The sequence below is a fragment of the Mus caroli genome, unplaced genomic scaffold (assembly GCF_978045245.1).
Source record: "Mus caroli unplaced genomic scaffold, Mus_caroli_1 scaffold_4, whole genome shotgun sequence".
NCBI lineage: Eukaryota > Metazoa > Chordata > Mammalia > Rodentia > Muridae > Mus > Mus caroli.
Window position 1 is genome coordinate 24,804,746 of NW_028227259.1, and position 18,629 is coordinate 24,823,374.

An 18,629-nucleotide genomic window follows, 5' to 3' on the forward strand; every position below is an offset into this window, starting at 1 on the left:
AGGCAAGCATCCCTGAGGGAAAGGCCCATGACTTCGAGTCTGAAGTTTCCTGTAGACTACTTGTGTCCAAGTTGGCTTTCTCTTGCTGTGATAAAGACCATGACCTAGAGCAACTCCAAGAAGAATGAGTTTGTCTGGCTTACATATCCTCATTACAGTCTACCAGGAAAGGAACTCAGACAGGAACCTGGAGGCAGGAAATGAAGCAGAGGCCATGGAGGAGTGCTGCTTTTTGGCTTGTTCACCGAAGCTCGCTCACCCTGCCAAAGGGCGGCCCCATCCCAAGGCCCTCCCACATCAACAACTAATCAAGAAAACACCCATGAACGTGCCTATAGGCAATCTGAAACATTTTTCTCAATCGAGGCTTCTCTTCGCAGATATCTCTAGTTTATGTCAGGTTGACAAAACTGAAACCAAGACACCATGTTGATCAATATCATCTTTAACAAACACACCCTAGAATTATAAGCCAGCAGTTCTTATACCTGTTAAAGTGCTTTGATAGAGCTTTGCCCTGTTTACCAGGTTGAGACACCGGTTCTCATCTATGTAGAAAAAAGTATTATAAATTATATGGCTTTAATTTAGAAAAAAGCTCATGATTTAACTGTTCCACAGTGAGTATGGACTTTAAAGCCTCATGTTGTACAATATAAATGCAACCAGCTTTATCTGTTCATTGTTACTGATTGGTGAATCTCTCTGCCTCTCTTTCCACCCTGTGCTCAGCCCTGCCTCTTGCTTCAATGTCCCCCCCGCCGCTCTCACCCTCTGCCCAGCCCTGCCTCTTGCTTCAATCCCCCCCCCTTGCTATTACCCTCCTTTACCTCCTCCTCCCTGGACCAAACAAGGCTTACCTGATGAGTCACAGTGGCTAGCTCAGAGTTGTTATTCTTTATACTCCAGGAAAAGCCCCATTTTAAAAACTGCAGGCACTCACAAGTGCTTCTTCTGTTACCACATAGGCTGAGATTAAGGGGAAAATAAATATAAGGGGAAAATAGAACTTACCAGATTTGGGGACTCCATTGCTGCTGCTCCAGGTGACGTGTGCACTACCGCTGAGGTGTATCTATCCCTGGCCACTGCTCTCAGTGGAAGCTGGGCTCTGAGTGTTGGGTTATGAATGACTCTTATCATAAGGATTCCAATAGTATCATAAAATTAGAATAGAATTTCAGAGCTGGCGGATGCACCTGGAGAGCATGTGACTGAGCGTGTGTTGATGTAGCAAGTCTCAGGTGGTCCGTCCAGTCTGGTTAGAACTGGAGGGTGGCCTTGAGAAATGTCCCCTCAGCAAGAGGCAGGAGAAATCGCCCACGTTAGACCTGCAGGTGTGAGTGTGTTTCAGGGTGACAGTGGTTCCTGCTACAGCTTCCTAAGTGACTAACAGGCTCTCATGAGACTAAAGTGCAGACCTGCAGTTCATTCCTTCCTTGGGCTCCTCCCCTTGTATCTCCTCTACAGATGGTCAGGCTGGGTCGACCTCTCAGCTTAATCAGCACAGCTGATTTCAAAGAGTTCCCTGCTAGGAAAATTTACTTGTTACATGATCTGTACTTACTTAAAGAGTATTTTATAATGTTTCTTTTAAAATGTATTGTCAGGCTTGCTAAGTAGAAATATAAATTGATTGCAAGGAAATTGTGATGGATGACTGACAAGGAAAGAAATCTTTATTACAAAGTGACAGGGGTCTGCGGAGATGGCTTGGTGGTTAAGGGTGCTTGGTGTCATTCCGGAGGATCTGAGTTTGGCAACCAACATTCGATATGGGATGGCTCAAAACTGCCTACAACTGCGGCTCTCCTGTGACCTCCACAGGCACATTGTATGCTTGCACATATATATAAATAAAATTAAAAAATAAGTATTATAAAAAGAAGCTATCGCTTGATCTTAGGATTATAAAGGTTGCATTTTTACAAACCCTGACTTATTCTCAGTTAAGGAAGCAGCTGTGTAGTCTCCCCTCTCAGATAGTATATGAGTACTGGGGATTTTTAAATTTTCATTTCATGAAATATACTTTTAAATTATTAAAAGTGAATAATTATAAACCTAAAGGTTTATGATGTCAAATAAAAACTTAATGACATGCTTTGGCTGCAGTTCCAATATCTGGAGGTCAGATCAATGCAGTAGTCTTGCCTACTTTATATCTACTGAGTGAGTCTGATGTTTTCCCAGCACTGACTCAGGGAGATGCCCAGGAATGGTAGAGCTGACACCCCAGGTGTTAACCACAGGCTTTTCTCTAGTCACTGAGCAGACCTGGGGAGGAGAAGAGATACTGACTGCATATGACCCATGACCTCTGCTGACTGGCATGAAGTAAGGAAACTGTACCTGCAACTGCGGGAGGCAGGGTGACACAATGAGGGAGGTGTTCTGGTGTGTGTGTGTGCCTCGATGTGACTGAAGTTAACAAGGGCTGTGAGAAGTCACAATGAATGAATGAGAAGTTACAATGGCTGGATGCAGTCACCGTCACATGTGTGCCACAGATGGCCACAGCTTATTATCATAGAGTACAGGAATAGTGGGAAGGAGTTTATTTTTATTTTTGGGTATGGGTGTTTTGACTGCATGCATGTCTGTGTACCAGCTGCATGCCTGGTGCCCATGAAGTCTAAGTAGGAGCACCAGATTCCTTAAACCTGAAACAGGTAGTGTGAGCTGCCACAGGATACTAGGAATTGAACCAGAATCCTCTGGTTCTAGAAGAGCAGCTAGTGCTCTTAATCACTGGGCCATCACCTAGTCCCTTGTTTATAATTTTTAAACCGGAGCTAACAATAAGATCATTTTCTGGCCAAATTTGGAAGTATTTTCATTTCTACTCCCCTCCCCCTACCTCACTGTGCTTGTTTATTTTGTAAAGAAAAAGAAAACTCCCAGTGTGCTCTGTCTGTATAGTGGTACTAGAGAGCTACCAAAGAAAAGTCCAAGGTCCAGCAGCCTACAGGAGTCCTATGAGACTGATAACTAGAAAAAAGCTCACTAGCAGAGCACGCCTGCTCAGTATGAAGACATAGAAGCCTGCCCATGACATATTTTATCTTAATTAGGGTAGTAGATTCAACTTGCCATTCTGATAATTCGGCCATTTTCTCAAGCTGAATTAGCATGTTTTAACTTATTTATTCATTAGGTCTTATGTTCATAATAAATTAAACTTTATTAAGGCATGGTTGTGTGATGTAATTACAGTTCTCTGAATTAGAGTTTAAGGAAGTTACTGCTATACTCTATGTGACCTCAGTGTTCCCTAAGAACAAGTGTTACTAGCATTATAAAATTTCTGAAAATGCACAGTTTAGGTCTTGGTTGATTTACAGATAGTTGACCTCTACAGAGCTGGTATTCTGAGCAGAGACTTTAGGCCCAGCAGTGGCAACCCCAGCAGGGTTGAGAGTAAGCAGACACTAACAACAGGGTGCATCATTTCCTGAGGTGCTTCCTTGGGAAGTTGTTATGTTCATGATGCAGGGAGGTGGTGCTTGTCTTTGCTCTGAAGTGGGGTGGGGCAGTGGTGTAGAAACCATTCCCCTTGACAGCTTTGTGGGGTTCATTGCCAGGTTTAATTACCCCCCCCCAGGTGTGTGTGTGTGAGTGTGTGTGTTTGTATAATGTCATGCACACATGCCATGACATACTTGCGGATGTCAGAGGACAACTTGTGACAGTTTTGTCCTTTTACTATGTAGGACCCAGGGATAGAATTCAGGTCACCAGGCTTTGCCACAAACACTGAGGCATCTCACTGTCCTCCTCCTCCTCTTCCTCCTCTGCCCCTCCTCCTCTCCCTCCTCCTTTTTTGAGCAAAGACAACTCACTAATGCAATGTTCTAGAGAGAGAGAGAGAGAGAGAGAGAGAGAGAGAGAGAGAGAGAGAGAGAGAGAGAATGCATACTTACACTTATGCAGGCATGCACACACACTTATGATCCCCCCCCCACCCCAAGCACTACAGTTCCAGTGGATTGTCTGAAAAGCCATCAGCCATGAATACTAGAATTACTCCAAGGCCCCATCTCCAGGTGATCAGGAAATAGATATGATCTCTACCCACCCCCACTATTGGATAAGGACTAGCTTTCCTCTTCTACTCTCCCTCTATACCATGGAGGCAATGGGAGAGACATGAACTGAGCTCACCATCCTATGCTGCATCCCATGGGCCAGTGCCAGTTCAAGGGCCACACAGGAGTCACTTGTGAGCCTCACAGAAGGGACAAATCATGGCACCTCCATTGGCTCCCAGTGGCCTGGGCTTCATTCTCAGCAGTTGTTCCTGAGCCTGTGCTGGATAGTGGAGCATAGGCAAGCTCCAAGGGTTAGGGAGCTTTGGGCTGACAGTGGGACATGGTGCCTCTCAGGGCTTGTGAGAGGTTTTAGGATGCTGGAGGCTCTTGCACTTTCCACAGCCTGGGCCTGCATCTGGGACCTACCTGCAAACCAGTAGGAGCAGGCTGTGGGAGACAGTCTTGGCCAGACACCCTGGAATAGCTGCCTGCAGATGTGTCTGTCTGTTGGTACCCCAGCTGGGTCTGCTAATGAAGGATGCCTTCATCACTGCTCCTGGAAGACTCCATTGAATATGGAAGAGAACCCAAGGGTTTTAGAAAGGAAAAACAAAAACAAAAACCCTAAGCTTCAGGATATTGCTTTCATTGTGAGCTATGAGAAAAGAGGATCTTTTAATGGTCATTGGTAAGAAATAATTAAGGAGAATTTCAGTTGCAGGGCACTTTGCAGAAAGACTGTAATTAGCAAAATGGGGCTCATGTCTCTTGGTGCATCTTTCATCTCCTTACTGTGCTCATCCTCATCTGGCTGAGCAACATTCGATCCCTAGCTCTCCTCAAGCTGTATTGACATAGCCTTTGAAAAGGAAGCCTAGTTCTTTAACTGAGAGTATACTTGAATTTCAAACACAATAGCCCAAGGGGAGGGAATCAGACACCTGGGGATGGCAGTGGTGCTGACTGATGGGAACTGCAGAATGTGTCCATGGGTCCAGGTGACAACAGACTTCTGTCCCTTAGGACATGAGCCTTTGGTCATGAGTGAAAGAGAGAGAGAGGTTGTGATGTTGAATGGAACCCATTCCAGGAGGAACTAGGAGCCTCGTGCTCCATATTCATATTTAAAAGTTATGTGCCCAAGGGAGAATTTTATATTAGATATTTTCTTATTTACATTTCAAATGTTATTCCCTTTCCTAGTTTTCTCTCTGAAAATCCCCTGTCCCCTCCCCCCTCCCCCTGCTCCCCAACCCACCCATTCCCACTCCTGGTCCTGGCATTCCCCTATACTGGGACATAGAACCTTCTTAGAACCAAGGGCTGAGGGAGAATTTTGAAAGAGGGAAATAGTTTTTATTTGAGAAATGTTAGTGACATCATATTTGGTGTTTCCAACATTACTCATTAACTGGGTGATGGTTTGTCCCTGTGGGTTCTCCTGTTTCTACTCCTGTTCCTTCCCTTCGCTGCAGGACTTGAGAGTGGACCCATGCTCTCTTTCTCTAGAGAATGTGAAGAAAAAGGAAATATTCAAACTCTTCTCTGGCCTGAGCAGATGGCCCAGTGGGCAAACACTTGCAGCTCACACATGAAGTTCAGATCCTAGCATTCAGATAACAAGACAGAGACAGAGACAGAGACAGTACAGTAGCTGGAGCTTGCTGGCTGCCAGCCTAACACCAAAGCACAATTCATGGAGAAACACTTCCTGAAAGGAATAAGACAGAAAGTGATGAGGAAGACACATGCTGCCCTCCTCTGGCCTTCTCCCATGTGCATAGGTGCATAGGTGTATGCACTGGCACCCATTAGTGTTCATATATGATATACTTGTGACACACCACACACACACATACTGTACTGGCTGGGTTTGTGTCAACTTGACACACATTAGAGTCATCAGAGAAGAAGGAACCTCGGTTGAGGAAATGCCTCAATAAGACCCAGCTGTAACTCATTTATTTTCTCAGTTATTGATAGATGAGTTGGACCCAGTTCATGGTGGGTGGTGCTGTCCCTGAGCTGGTGGTCCTGGGTTCTATTAGAATGCAGGCTGAACAAAAAGCAGCACCCCTCCATGTTCTCTGTATCAACTCCTGACTCCAGGTTCCTCTCCTGCTTGAGTACCTGCCCTGACTACTACTATTGTGTGAGGTTCAATGTGTGCTTTGAGCTTCAGTATCGTTTCTTTTACAAATGTGGGTTCCCTTGCATTTAGAGCATAGATGTTCAGAATTAAGAGTTCGTCTTGGTGGAGTTTTTCCTTTGATGACTATGTAGTGTCCTTCTCCATTTTTTTTTTGATAAATTTTGGTTGAAAGTCTATTTTATTGGATATTAAAATGACTACTACTCCGGCTTGTTTCTTGGGGGATATTTGCCTGGAAAATTTTTTCCCAGCCTTTTACTTTGAGGTGATGTCTGTCTTTGTCACTGAAGTATGTTTCCTGTATGCAGCAAAATGCTGGATCCTGTTTGCATATCCAGTCTGTTAGCCTATATCTTTTATTAGGGAATTGAGTCCATTGATGATGAGAGATATTAGGGCCAATGATTTATGGTTCCTATTATTTTTGTTGGTAGATATGGAGTTATATTTGTGTGTTTCTCTTCTTTTGGGTTTGTTGTGAAAAGATTAATTTATTACTTTTTCTTGGGTGAAGTCTTCCTCCTGTGTTGGACTTATCCTTCTATTATCCTCTGTAGGGTTGGATTAGTGGAAAGATATTGTTTAAATTTGGTTTAGTCTTGGAATACCTTGGTTTCTCCATCTATGGTAATTGAGAGTTTTGCTGGGTATAGTAGCCTGGGCTGGCATTTTTTTTCCTTTTCCTTTATTTATTTATTATTATTCTTTAATCATGTGTTACAGTCCAGTCTGTTGACCATCTGGCTGTTCCTCATCTCATACCTCTTTCCTAAGATGATGTCCCCTCCCCAACACACCCTCCCCACCATTCCTCCCCACTCCCTGGGGACTCAAGTCTCTCAAGAGTTATGTGCACCTCTACCAGAGACCTGGGAGGTGAGAGATTTCAGGACTCAAAGGGAGGGACCTTAGATAAAATTGGGATGACATTTTTGTTCTCTTATGGTCTGTCTCACACCTGGCCAGGATCTTCTCGCTTTTATAGTCTCTGGTGAGAGTTCTGGTGTAATTTGGATAGGTCTGCCTTTTCCTTTATATTTTACTTGACCTTTTTGCCTTCAATATTCTTTGTTTATTCTGTGCATTTGGTGTTTTAATTATTATGTGATGAGAGGTATTTCTTTTCTAGTCCCATCTGTTTTGTTTTCTATAGGCTTCTTGTATGTTTATGGGCATCTCTTTCTTTAGGCTAGGGAAGTTTTCTTCTATAATTTTGTTGAAGATGCTAGTCATTTGAGTTGGGAATCTTCACTCTCTTTTATACCCATTATTCTCAGGCTCAGTCTTTTCACTGTATCCTGGATTTCTTGAATGTTTTGAGATAGAATGTTTTTGCTTTTTGTTTTTTCCTTGACTGTTGTGTCGATATCTTCTATGGTGTCTTCTACCACTGAGATTCTCTCTTCTATCTCTTGTATTGTTAGTGATGCTTGCATCTGTGACTCCTGTTCTATTTCCTAGGTTTTCCATCTCCAGGGCTGTCTCCCTTTGTGTTTTCTTTAATGTTTCTCTTTCCATTTTTAGATCCTGGAGAGTTTTGTTTAATTTCTTTACCTATTTGATTGTGTTTTCCTGTATTTCTTTAAGGGATTTTTATGTGTTTCCTCTTTAAAGGCTTCTACTTGCTTACTTGTGTTCTCCTGTGTTTTTCTATGGGATATATTTATGTCCTTCTTAAAGTCTTCTATCATTTTCATGATATGAGAATTTAGATGTCAATCTTGCTTTATAGATGTATTGGGGTATCTAGGACTTGCTGTTGTGGGAGAATTGGGTTCTGATGTTGCCAAGCCAAGTTGGTTTCTATTGCTTATGTTATTGCCCTTGCCTCTTGCCATCTGGTTATCACTGGTGTTTTTTGGCCTCTCTATCTCTGATGGAGCTTGGTCTTCATGTGAGCTTGTGATCATGTGATCCTGGATATGTCAGGATACCTGGGGAGTCTATCTACAACTGGGGTGAGGGCTGTGTATGTTTGGATCCAGAGCCAATGTTCTGCTCCCAGCACAGATGGAAACTGGAAGGCATGTGGGTCTTTGGTTGGGTGGGGTATCTACTTCCTAGGATTATTGGAGTCCCAGTTATGCCAGGTATTGGGGCAGGGTTTGGGGTCTCACCTGTGATCCTGGATGTGTCAGAATATCTGAGGAGTCAAGTTGGAACTGGGGTGTGAACTGTGTGGGTTTGTGTCCAGAGCCCAGGCTCTGCTCCCAGCACAGGTGGAAATCAGAAGGTCAATACACTTCCTCTTGTGGTAACCTCCAACCTTATGGATTTATATTCATTTTTGTTGCTAATTCATAACTGTAATTTTGCTACTGTTATGAATAGTAATATAAATGTCTGTGTTTTCTTATGGTCTTAGCTAACCCAAGGAGTCACAAGCCACAGTACTGCTGACTGAAAAAAAAAAACTCAGCATGAGCACATGAAACATTCCTACTGTACTCAAAATGGTCCTCAATACACATGTTGAAGCCATTCTGTGTTTTATGATGAGCATCATGTGGCAGAGCTGACTGCAGTGTGGTTATTTAAAAATGTTTCTAATCAGCTTCTATTCTGTGTGTGTAACAATCAATGCCCTCCAATGTCACTCTGCTTCCCCTATATATGACTATACCGTTCTATTATGTGCCAATTCATTTTGTATCATCTTATTTTATTATATAGGACAGCTTCGTTCTCTGCCACTATATGCAACAGTGCCTTAAATCTTTCCGGGCTTTAGTTTTCTAGTGCATATGTACATCCCACCAGTTAGCTCTCTGTGCCACTCATCTCAGTCTCTGCTGTAAGTCCCACTAAAGATTGTTCCTTCAGTCATGGTCTTTGATGGATCATTTCCCAGCTTTCTAAAGGATGTACAAAGCCACCTTTACAGCAATAACAATCAACTGATCAACTATGCCACTTTAGTTCTTTAGAAAGCTAAAGTCATAGGCCATTAACTCACTGGACACCCCAGGAAAGCTAGGACTATTTTCTAAAGAGTGGCAAGACAAGAGCTCTCATTCCTTTTGGGCAGAAGCTACCACATAGGAGACACAATTTCTTGAAAGGTATTCTAGCATGATGTGGACTATGATGAGATCCTCTAGTCCTCTGGAGTAACATAGTCTTATTCTCCAAAGGACTGTGCTCTGTAGCCCTTGTAAGTAAGGGTGCTCTTAAGAAAGCCAAGAAACAGAAAAATCATGGGAAAACCTTCCTTACCATGTAGATCTGGGAAAGATGGGGCTTTGGTAAAGACTTGTAGCTTTCTGGGTCCTCATTGTCCATATTCCATGTATATCAGGTGATAAACCTCAAAGGGGAAGATGCCAAACCTTGTCACCCTCATAATACCAGTGAGAAACCCCTGGGTTTGAAAGAAGGGAATAGTAAAGAGGCCTCTTCCGAAATAGAGGCGTCAGGACATTAATGGTTTTCTGCCACGGGGAGGAGGGCAGGGTGCCTGAGAAGACCCCTCCCAAGATCTAGAGCCACATTCATGTCCATGATTCCAGTTGAGTCAGAGCAGCAGAGACCCTTCTACCTCAGCCTAATTGTTGTTAGGCAACATGAAAAGCTGGGCCAGGAGAGAAACTCTTACGAGGTGGCCATGAGAAAAAAAAAAAGATTGAAAGTTGAGTAGAATAGCATCTTGTTTCCCCACCCCATCCATAATCATAAGTAGTCATTAAACGTTTGTAGTCTGCCATACTCTTAGAGTAACCATAGTAACATTCACTCCAACTACATTCTGATTGGTATAACAGAACTTCCTGACACATATACTAAAAGCCCAGCCAACAAAAGCCAAGGCACAAACACTCTGCTCATTCCCTGCTAGCTCCATATGATCTGTAGATTTCAACAAAATTACAAGGCACACAAAAGAAAAAGTGCATACAGTGAAGTAAACATTTCTGTGTTTTTGTTTGTTTTTTGTTTTTGTTTTTTAAAGAACTCAGTTGTGTCACATGATGTTCTTCTGGAAGCTGTCTTGTGAGAGGGTGTTGTGTCCGGCCAGCAGATCACAGCCTGGGTTCTAGCCTGGAAAGGCATTTTGGAAACCTGGAAGAGAAGAGGGGCTAGGCGGCGAGAGAAAGGAATGTAGCTAAGACAACATTCTGATCAAAGCTCAATTTTACTATTTTCAAACACTCAGTTATAAAGGAAGGGGGAGGGAACCCGATTTCTCGCCAAGTAATCTCGGGGTCCAATAGCAGGACGAACACGTGTGTGCCTCCAAACAACAAAGCGGCAGGGTCCAGCAGTAGGCGTGGCAGGACGAATGAGCAGGTAGCTCCACCCTTGAGCAAGCAGGTTCAAGCAGGTGGGGGAAGGGAGACCACATCTCCTCCCATTAGTTAACAAAAAAATAAAAAAAAGAAAAGGCTGGCCTGAGGCAGAAAAATTATCTATGTTCAATAGTTCTGCCTGAGTTTTAGGGCTAAAGAAAAAACCTGTTTCCGTGGGATTCCCTATCTTTTCTAATGGTAAACTGTATCTGGCTAAGACTGTCCTTATTATCTTAGTAAACCACTAACAACAGAATAGTGCTGGGCTGTAGGCTCTGACTTTATAATGCTAATTAGTGCTGAATAGGTAACTACCTGGTTGCATTTTAAGTAGGGTGTTGGAACCCTGGCTAAAGAATAACACTGAGTTGATATTCCTCCCCAATTTTGGATGACAGGCAGGGAAACAGGGAGAAGGTGCAAGACTGGCTTGCTCCTTAGTACAAGGCCAATTGGCTATTTATTTGGGTGTGAGGCAGTGAAGGGCTTGCCCTTTCGACAGTACGGTCTCCAACCTCTCTCCCCCCTATTAATTAAGTCTAAATAGGCAACGCTTAACTGAGGTGATCAAATGATTTTCTCATCCGTAGATGAGTGGGCCTTTAACCTTGGCTTGGGTGGACATTGACCTGATTCCTCCCGTGGGCGCTATAACAACCCACATCTGTGGCTCTTGGTATCTTTTGGGGAGGGGAGGCAGAGCCTTAGGTATTTTTGGTTTTTAGCTGGAATGGGATACCAACCTCCTTTAAATCAGGTGTGTCACACAGGGAACTCAGAAACGGTCAAGCTGGACCTTCCCCCGCAGTAATCTCCTGCGCCAAGCAGTAGCCATACTGTATTCGAATGATTACGAATCAGTACGCGCAGTTCTGAGCGCTGCGTGGTCTCTATAGGAGACTTGTCAACCTCAGATTTAGCAAGGCCTAGACAAGAATTATGTCATTATTAACACCACTAATTGTGGTTAAAATAGGAGCTGGAAGTCTTTTCTCCTCATCCCTGTTATTCCCAATAGCCTGAGGAACTAAGGACACCTTGCAGTAACAGTAAGGGTGAAAAGCCAGAGGCCACCTAAGGGACTAAGCCCATCTCTATCAAAATAAGAACTAATCTCTGTAAATATTTGAAATTTTTACTTCCCTAGCTCTCTTGGTAAATCTAAATTCTATCTCAGACTGAAAGCCACGTGCTGGAATGTCCTTGGAAGGAAGATAATAGTCGCCACCTGTGTGCTCTTGGGGGAAGGGTAGGCATGCCTGCAGGTCTGGCTGGAGAACGTAGATTGACCTACTTGAAAAAAAGAAAGAGATCTAGACAATGAGAGAGTAGCAATGCAAATTTTCTTTTTGGAGAAGTTAAGGTACTTTATTCAGTTGCAAATTGTAAGGCTAAGGCTAGTCTCAGGCCTCCTGTGGGGGAGCTGGCTCAGAGAGTAGCAGGAAAACAGCTTTTCTGGGAGCTTCAGTTTCCAGCTGAATTTCAAGCAAAAGAGGAATTTTAGTCCTTAAGGTGATACTTATAAGAAGATTTGGAATGTGTGTTCATCTGACTAATTAATCTCTCTGGCAGCCACCGTGCTCTATCTTTATCTCTTGAAAAAACACAAACCGAGCCCCTTCCCCAGATTAGAACCGGATCCTTTCATTCGTAGTTAGGGGGTCTTTTCAATTTATTAATCGATAAGAATTAGAAGTAACTGGATGCCAGTGGCGATCCGCTGCAGACTGACCTTTAATATCAGTTTGCAAAAAGTTTAGGACAAATAAGGCAAGATGAGCCTTTGGTGACCTTGGGGGATATGCTCTGAATTAACTTTGCTAGGTAATTTAGAATATAGGAATCTCTAATAATTGAACTGAATATTAGACCAGTCTAAGATTGAGTTAGAATGGCTGGTCACACTGAAGAAAAGTGAAAAATCATTATGACTCTATTAAATGACTAATTTTACTAAGTCTGAATATACAGTCTCTGATGAACTATTGTCATAAAGTTAAAAGGCTAGAAGCTAGTCTAAACTGGAAAAATGACAAGCAAGGATGGATCTAAAACATGAATTTAATCTTTTAGTCCTTTTAATCAGGACACTGAGTTAACTTACCTGTCAGCTTGGCACACAAATTACTAATATGCTTTTGTAGCGTTCTGTGGAGAGAACCTGTTTTTCCCTTTCCTAATAAGGTAGCTGTTTTAGGATCAATCTATAAGCCAATAAGTAGACCCTTTTAAGATACTAAAAAGCATTTATTAAATTTGACATTTTAATCTCAAATTTTGAAAATAAAGGTATGATTTTAATAGTGTGCATGGAAATGCACTAAATAGTATATATGGGGATACAATTTCTCTCTTTTGTCTTTTAAGAGGTTAAAGTTTAAAATTTTACAATATCTAACCTTTTGAATTAATAACTTTTTGGACAAAACATTTTAAATACTTAGCTGTAAAGGGGCAGTGACTAATTGCACTTTCAATCATTTTTCTTAAGGAACGGTTGTAACTAGAAAGCTTGAAAAGTTATTAAGAGTCACACGTGCATAATTTATTTATTTATTTATTAACTAGAAATATGTATAAGTAATTGTAAATTTGAGAATTAATAGTATCTGAGGGACGAACAATTTTAAGTAATTATGAGCTCAGAGATATAGCATTGACTATTAATATATAAATTAAGGTTTGATTGTTCAGCATTTTAAAACACCATCTACAGCACACAACTAGATTATTTGTGCTGGAATAGGGGCAACTGTGTGTCTTAAGACTTTGCCCCACAGCAGCTAGTTGGGCCCATGTGGGCCAACGATCGGCTGGGAGGATGAGAAAAATAACTTTACAATAATGTTTTTTCTGGCCAAAGAATTGTCTTGGGCACAACTAATTTTTAATTACCAATTAACAACAATTATAAAAGCTTTTTTTATTTTTTGTAAAACCTTTTGTAGTAAACTAAAACACTAAATAATAAAAGGATACTGTCTCTGAATCTGTTGGGTGAGAGCAAGGATTTAAGGTAAACTTCCCTTGAGAAGCATTAGTTAATAAAATACTTTCCACTTAGGAAACAATATATACTGAAAGATTAAAACTTTTGGCTTCTTGTAAAGAAGCAGAAACAATAAACATTTTTCTTACATAATGTAAAGCTATATTAGCCATACGTAGAGACAAAATTTTTTAGTGATTACCAGTTTACTAGAAGCAAAAATCTTTGAATTTAAGCATTAAACATCTGAATAGATCTGTAACACTGTTAAAAAGAAATTTTCTTGAACACAGGGAAAAACCTTTTCAGGCATTGTTTGCAAAACAAAAGGCCACAAGCTGCTCTGGGGCTGCCCAGAGCCCTGTATTGACTCAAAGGTAAAATACTTTTTAATCTGAGCATCAATCTTAAATTTGCAATCAAACTGCAAGCTGCAGTCAATGGAACAATGGCAGTTTTAACCATAATTTTTAAGTTTTTTGTGCAAGGTTAGGATAATACCTACAACTTTGGGAAAGCAAAACCTACGTTTAAAACAATTTATTACCGTTAAAATTAATATTAGAAGCATTACTATCATATTACGAAGTTTAGATGTCAATTAATACCTATGAATACCTATTAAAGCAAGCTTTGATGCTTTAATAAAGAGGCATTGCTTTAAATCTTATCTTAAATTTTACTATTTAGGATAGGAACCACATTAATCATTATCTAAACTAGAAATATCTTTAGAGACCCAGCCTCTAGGGCTGCCTTAGGCCACGTGTCGGAAGGACTCTAAACTCGAGTTATCAAAGTTAACATTAACCATCTATAGCAATGTAACAATTATTAATCTTAACCAACAACTTATGAGCTGAATGCGAAAACATGCAGAACACATTTTCAATAAAAAAGAACCAAATGAAGCAGTTAATTTTAGACCAATCAGAGAATATTAATTTTTGTAGCTACAATCATAGAATAAAAAAGCACTTTACCATTGTCAAACACATTAATCATGAACCATTTATCAGATTTGAAACTAAGAGGCTGTGCACTCGCTGCTTTTTCTTAAAACCAACATTTTTTCCATCAGGGTCCCTCCTGCCACGTGTCTGGTTTTTGGCTGAAACACGTGGCAGCTCTTGGCTTTGCAGATAAAGTTTTTTATACCATCTTTATTATCCAACATAAAACATAGAACATTCATTCATACAGACTGGACACGAACATACATGAATTGAACACGAGAACAGATTGGTGCACCAGACATTGAACAAGACACAAAATGGGGGCAGAGTACTCCTGCTATTTGGTACAATTTCCTCCCTCATGATGCAGTTTTTATAACTGCGGCAATCCGCCTGATTATTAATTTCCTTTTAATAAACACTTTCCTTTCTCACACCTAACAATGTAGCTTTTGCGAGCCACGGCCTACCGCCTGTGCCTAGCTCCTCTTAAGCTTCACTGCTGAACCTAAGTGAACCAGCGCTCAGGCTTAACGCTGTCTCAGCTTAGCCCATACCTTCTCCGGTATGAATTTCCTTTATCCTTTAATTATTCCATGGAGCTCCAAACCAGCAGTGTCTCTTCCAAAAATTCTTTGCCGTATCTCAGTCCCGCGTTGGTTCACCAAATGTTGTGTCCGGCCAGCAGATCACAGCCTGGGTTCTAGCCTGGAAAGGCATTTTGGAAACCTGGAAGAGAAGAGGGGCTAGGCGGCGAGAGAAAGGAATGTAGCTAAGACAACATTCTGATCAAAGCTCAATTTTACTATTTTCAAACACTCAGTTATAAAGGAAGGGGGAGGGAACCCGATTTCCCGCCAAGTAATCTCGGGGTTCAGTAGCAGGACGAACACGTGTGTGCCTCCAAGCAACAAAGCGGCAGGGTCCAGCAGTAGGCATGGCAGGACGAATGAGCAGGTAGCTCCACCCTTGAGCAAGCAGGTTCAAGCAGGTGGGGGAAGGGAGACCACAAGAGGGCATGCAATGTTTTGCTGAAAACAGACACGAGAGAATATGTGATGTTTAGAAATAATATAAATATAACCCCACAAACAGTGAGAGGAGGCTCTTGCCTTGCTAGGACATGTAATGCTTATCTGGTTTCACTTATTTGCTGGTCTTTGCTAGTCTTTGTCTTCACTTTGTAAAAAGAAATGTGCCAAAAAACTTCTTGTGGTCTTCTGATTAATATTGGCAGCTTTTGCTGACTTGTGCAGATTTGGAGGAATCTCACTGTTTCTGTTGGATTGAGCCACCACTACTGATTCATGTTTGGTGTTTGCTATTGAACTGGACTGCTGGTACCCTGACAATGATGAGTGAAATTTCTCCAAGGAAGTTCTTCTAAACAGGTCCATAACCCCCTTTTCCTATCAACCTTCTTTCACCCCTACCTCTGGTTGATGGGCTAGAAGGGAGGTTGAAGCATTTAAGAAATATTAAACAATCAATCAAACAAACAAACAAACAAACAAACTAGGTTTGGAAAAATCTAAGCCTAAACCACTATTATAAAGTGATGTGATTGACAGAACCAAATACAGTAGTGACACATGTTGGAACCATCAGCTAGGGTTGTCATGGTACTTACTGTTAAGATACTCAAGAGCTGTAGTAGAGAACATGGTCTTTCCTGTTGGAAGGTGAGTTGTTTCAACAGAAAAATGGAGTTTAAGAAAATTGGATGACAATTTTCAGGAGTGTTGGTAGACATGGTGTGAAGATATGAAGCAGAGGTTGATGTTTTGGGAGCACAAAGGTGGATGTGGTACCTACCAAAGGGAGCTTACCCTAGTCTGGGCAGATGACTTTAAACATTCAGTACTAATGAATTCTACTGGTCTGGTGACTGGAGTCTGTTTCTCAAGGCAAGACTTCCAGAGATTTATATGGCTCTGTGCTGGACACCAAGCACCATCCTGCCCATCATGAAGCAGTCCTTGAAAGTCTGTCAGCACTGAGAGGCTGAGCTCTACTAGCCCCACACTTATTAATTTGAAAATTCAGATCCCACATGTTTCCCTTTGTTGCCAGAAATCCCTGTCCCTCAGCTATGTAGTCCACACCAGCTTAGAGCTTCCTCCATTTGGGAACCAAAGAGGCCCTTTATGTTCCAGTCAGTATGATGCAAGGAGAGGGGGCCAGAGTTGGTAGGAGCCAATGGAAAAGGTCTCTACCAAGCAGTGATGAGGACTCAGCATGGCCACCTTCTCCTTTCCTGCTTCCCGATCCTAATGTTTCCCTAGTGCCAGACACACCCCAATGCTCAAAATAAAGTACCACATAAGCTCTTGCCCTTGGCCAATCCAGCCACCGAGGATGAGGATGCTGATGTGAAGAGGTTTCCATCTGTGCAGTGCTGTGAGGACAGAGGAGGGGAGCTGTGCTTGGGAAAGAGCCTTCCTGTGGAAACATGTGTCCTGCAATTATGCAAGGCTATATGCTACCTCCACCCCTGCCAACTAAAGACACATTTGACTCTTTCCAGTGGCTTTCTCATTACATTTTCTTCTTTCAATTGCTGGATCAAGAAATAATTTTTCTAACCCTGCTAATGATGTGGGAGTCTAGGAAATTCAGCCTCAGGAATATGGTAGAAGGCCTTGCATGTTAGTGAGGTTCTCCATGGTCCCTTCCATGTTGATGAGGTTCTCCATGGTCCCTTCCATGTTGATGAGGTTCTCCATGGTCCCTTCCATGTTGATGAGGTTCTCCATGGTCCCTTCCATGTTGGTAGGATTCCCCATGGTCATGAGTATGTAACTGGTGATTGTTTTTGCTCATCTAGCTCATTCACTTATTCAGTAAACTGTGAAGTGCTCACTTGGGTCTTTTTCTTACTTTCCTCTCTAAGTCACTGCTGACACCACTTGGTCAGGTTTAAGCACTGATGGCTGGCTCAAGAGTTTCCATTTTGTCTGGGTCTCTTTCTAACTTCTCTACCTCTCTCTGGCAGGAATCTTCTTTCTGTATATCTCTTAATGCAGACTCCACCATTCATTTCCTGATGATCATCTTTCCCTGTAGCTGACTTCTTTCGCAAGACTTTACCTAATACTAACAATTTTCTGTTGTACACACTCACACATGCACATATAAACACACATACACAGATTCACACACATATACACATAGAGAGACACACACACACATGCATACATACCCGCATAAGCACACATGCATACACACACCGATTCTCTGTCTCCATTCATTTTTCATTCTCCAAATCTGTAGCTACAAGTTCCCTTATCTCTCCTGAATGGTTGTAGAAATTCAATTATGTCCAGAACCAAGCATTCCATATTTGCTTGATTACAGTAGCATTCGGCATGATGTTAGAAATGTGCTAAGTATTGTTTAATTATTTTATATTATTCGGTGAGTGTTTTTCCTGCATACATGTTTTTGTGTCATATGTGTGCATGTTACCTATGGGGGCCTGAAGAGAGCATTCAATCCCCTGGAACTGGGGTTACAGACAGTCATGAGCAACAATGTGGGTGCTGGGAATTGAACCTGGCTCCCTGGGAAAAGCAGCCAAGGCTCTTAACTATTGAGCATTTTCCCAGCCCTGAATACTAAGTACTGACTAACAGAGCTGTACCACCATTGGCTAATGTCCCTATCGCCATTCAGAAGGGCTCCTTTCCTTTCTTTTCCTTTCCTTTCCTTTCCTTTCCTTTCCTTTCCTTTCCTTTCCTTTCCTTTCCTTTCCTTTCCTTTCCTTTCCTTTCCTTTCCTTTCCTTTCCTTTCCTTTCCTTTCCTTTCCCTTCCTCTGTCCTCCTCTCCTCTCTCCTCTCCTCTCCCCTCCCCTCCCCTCCCCTCCCCTCCCCTCCCCTCCTATCCTCTCCTCTCCTCTCCTCTCCTCCCCTCTCCTCTCCTCTCCTCCGCTCCCCTCCCCTCCCCTCCCCTCCCCTCCCCTCCCCTCCTCTCCCCTCTCCTTTTTTTTTTTTTTAAATCTTGTCTCCTTTTGGTAACTTGGGCACAGGCATTGATTGGTGGCTGATGAAATATTGTGGGGTATTCAAAGTTTTCTTGGGTGACTAATAAGCCATTCTTTTTTTTAGGTATTTTCTTCATTTACATTTTCAATGCAATCCCAAAAGTCCCCCATACCCCCCCCACTCCCCTACCCACCCACTCCCACTTCTTGGCCCTGGCTTTCTCCTGTACTG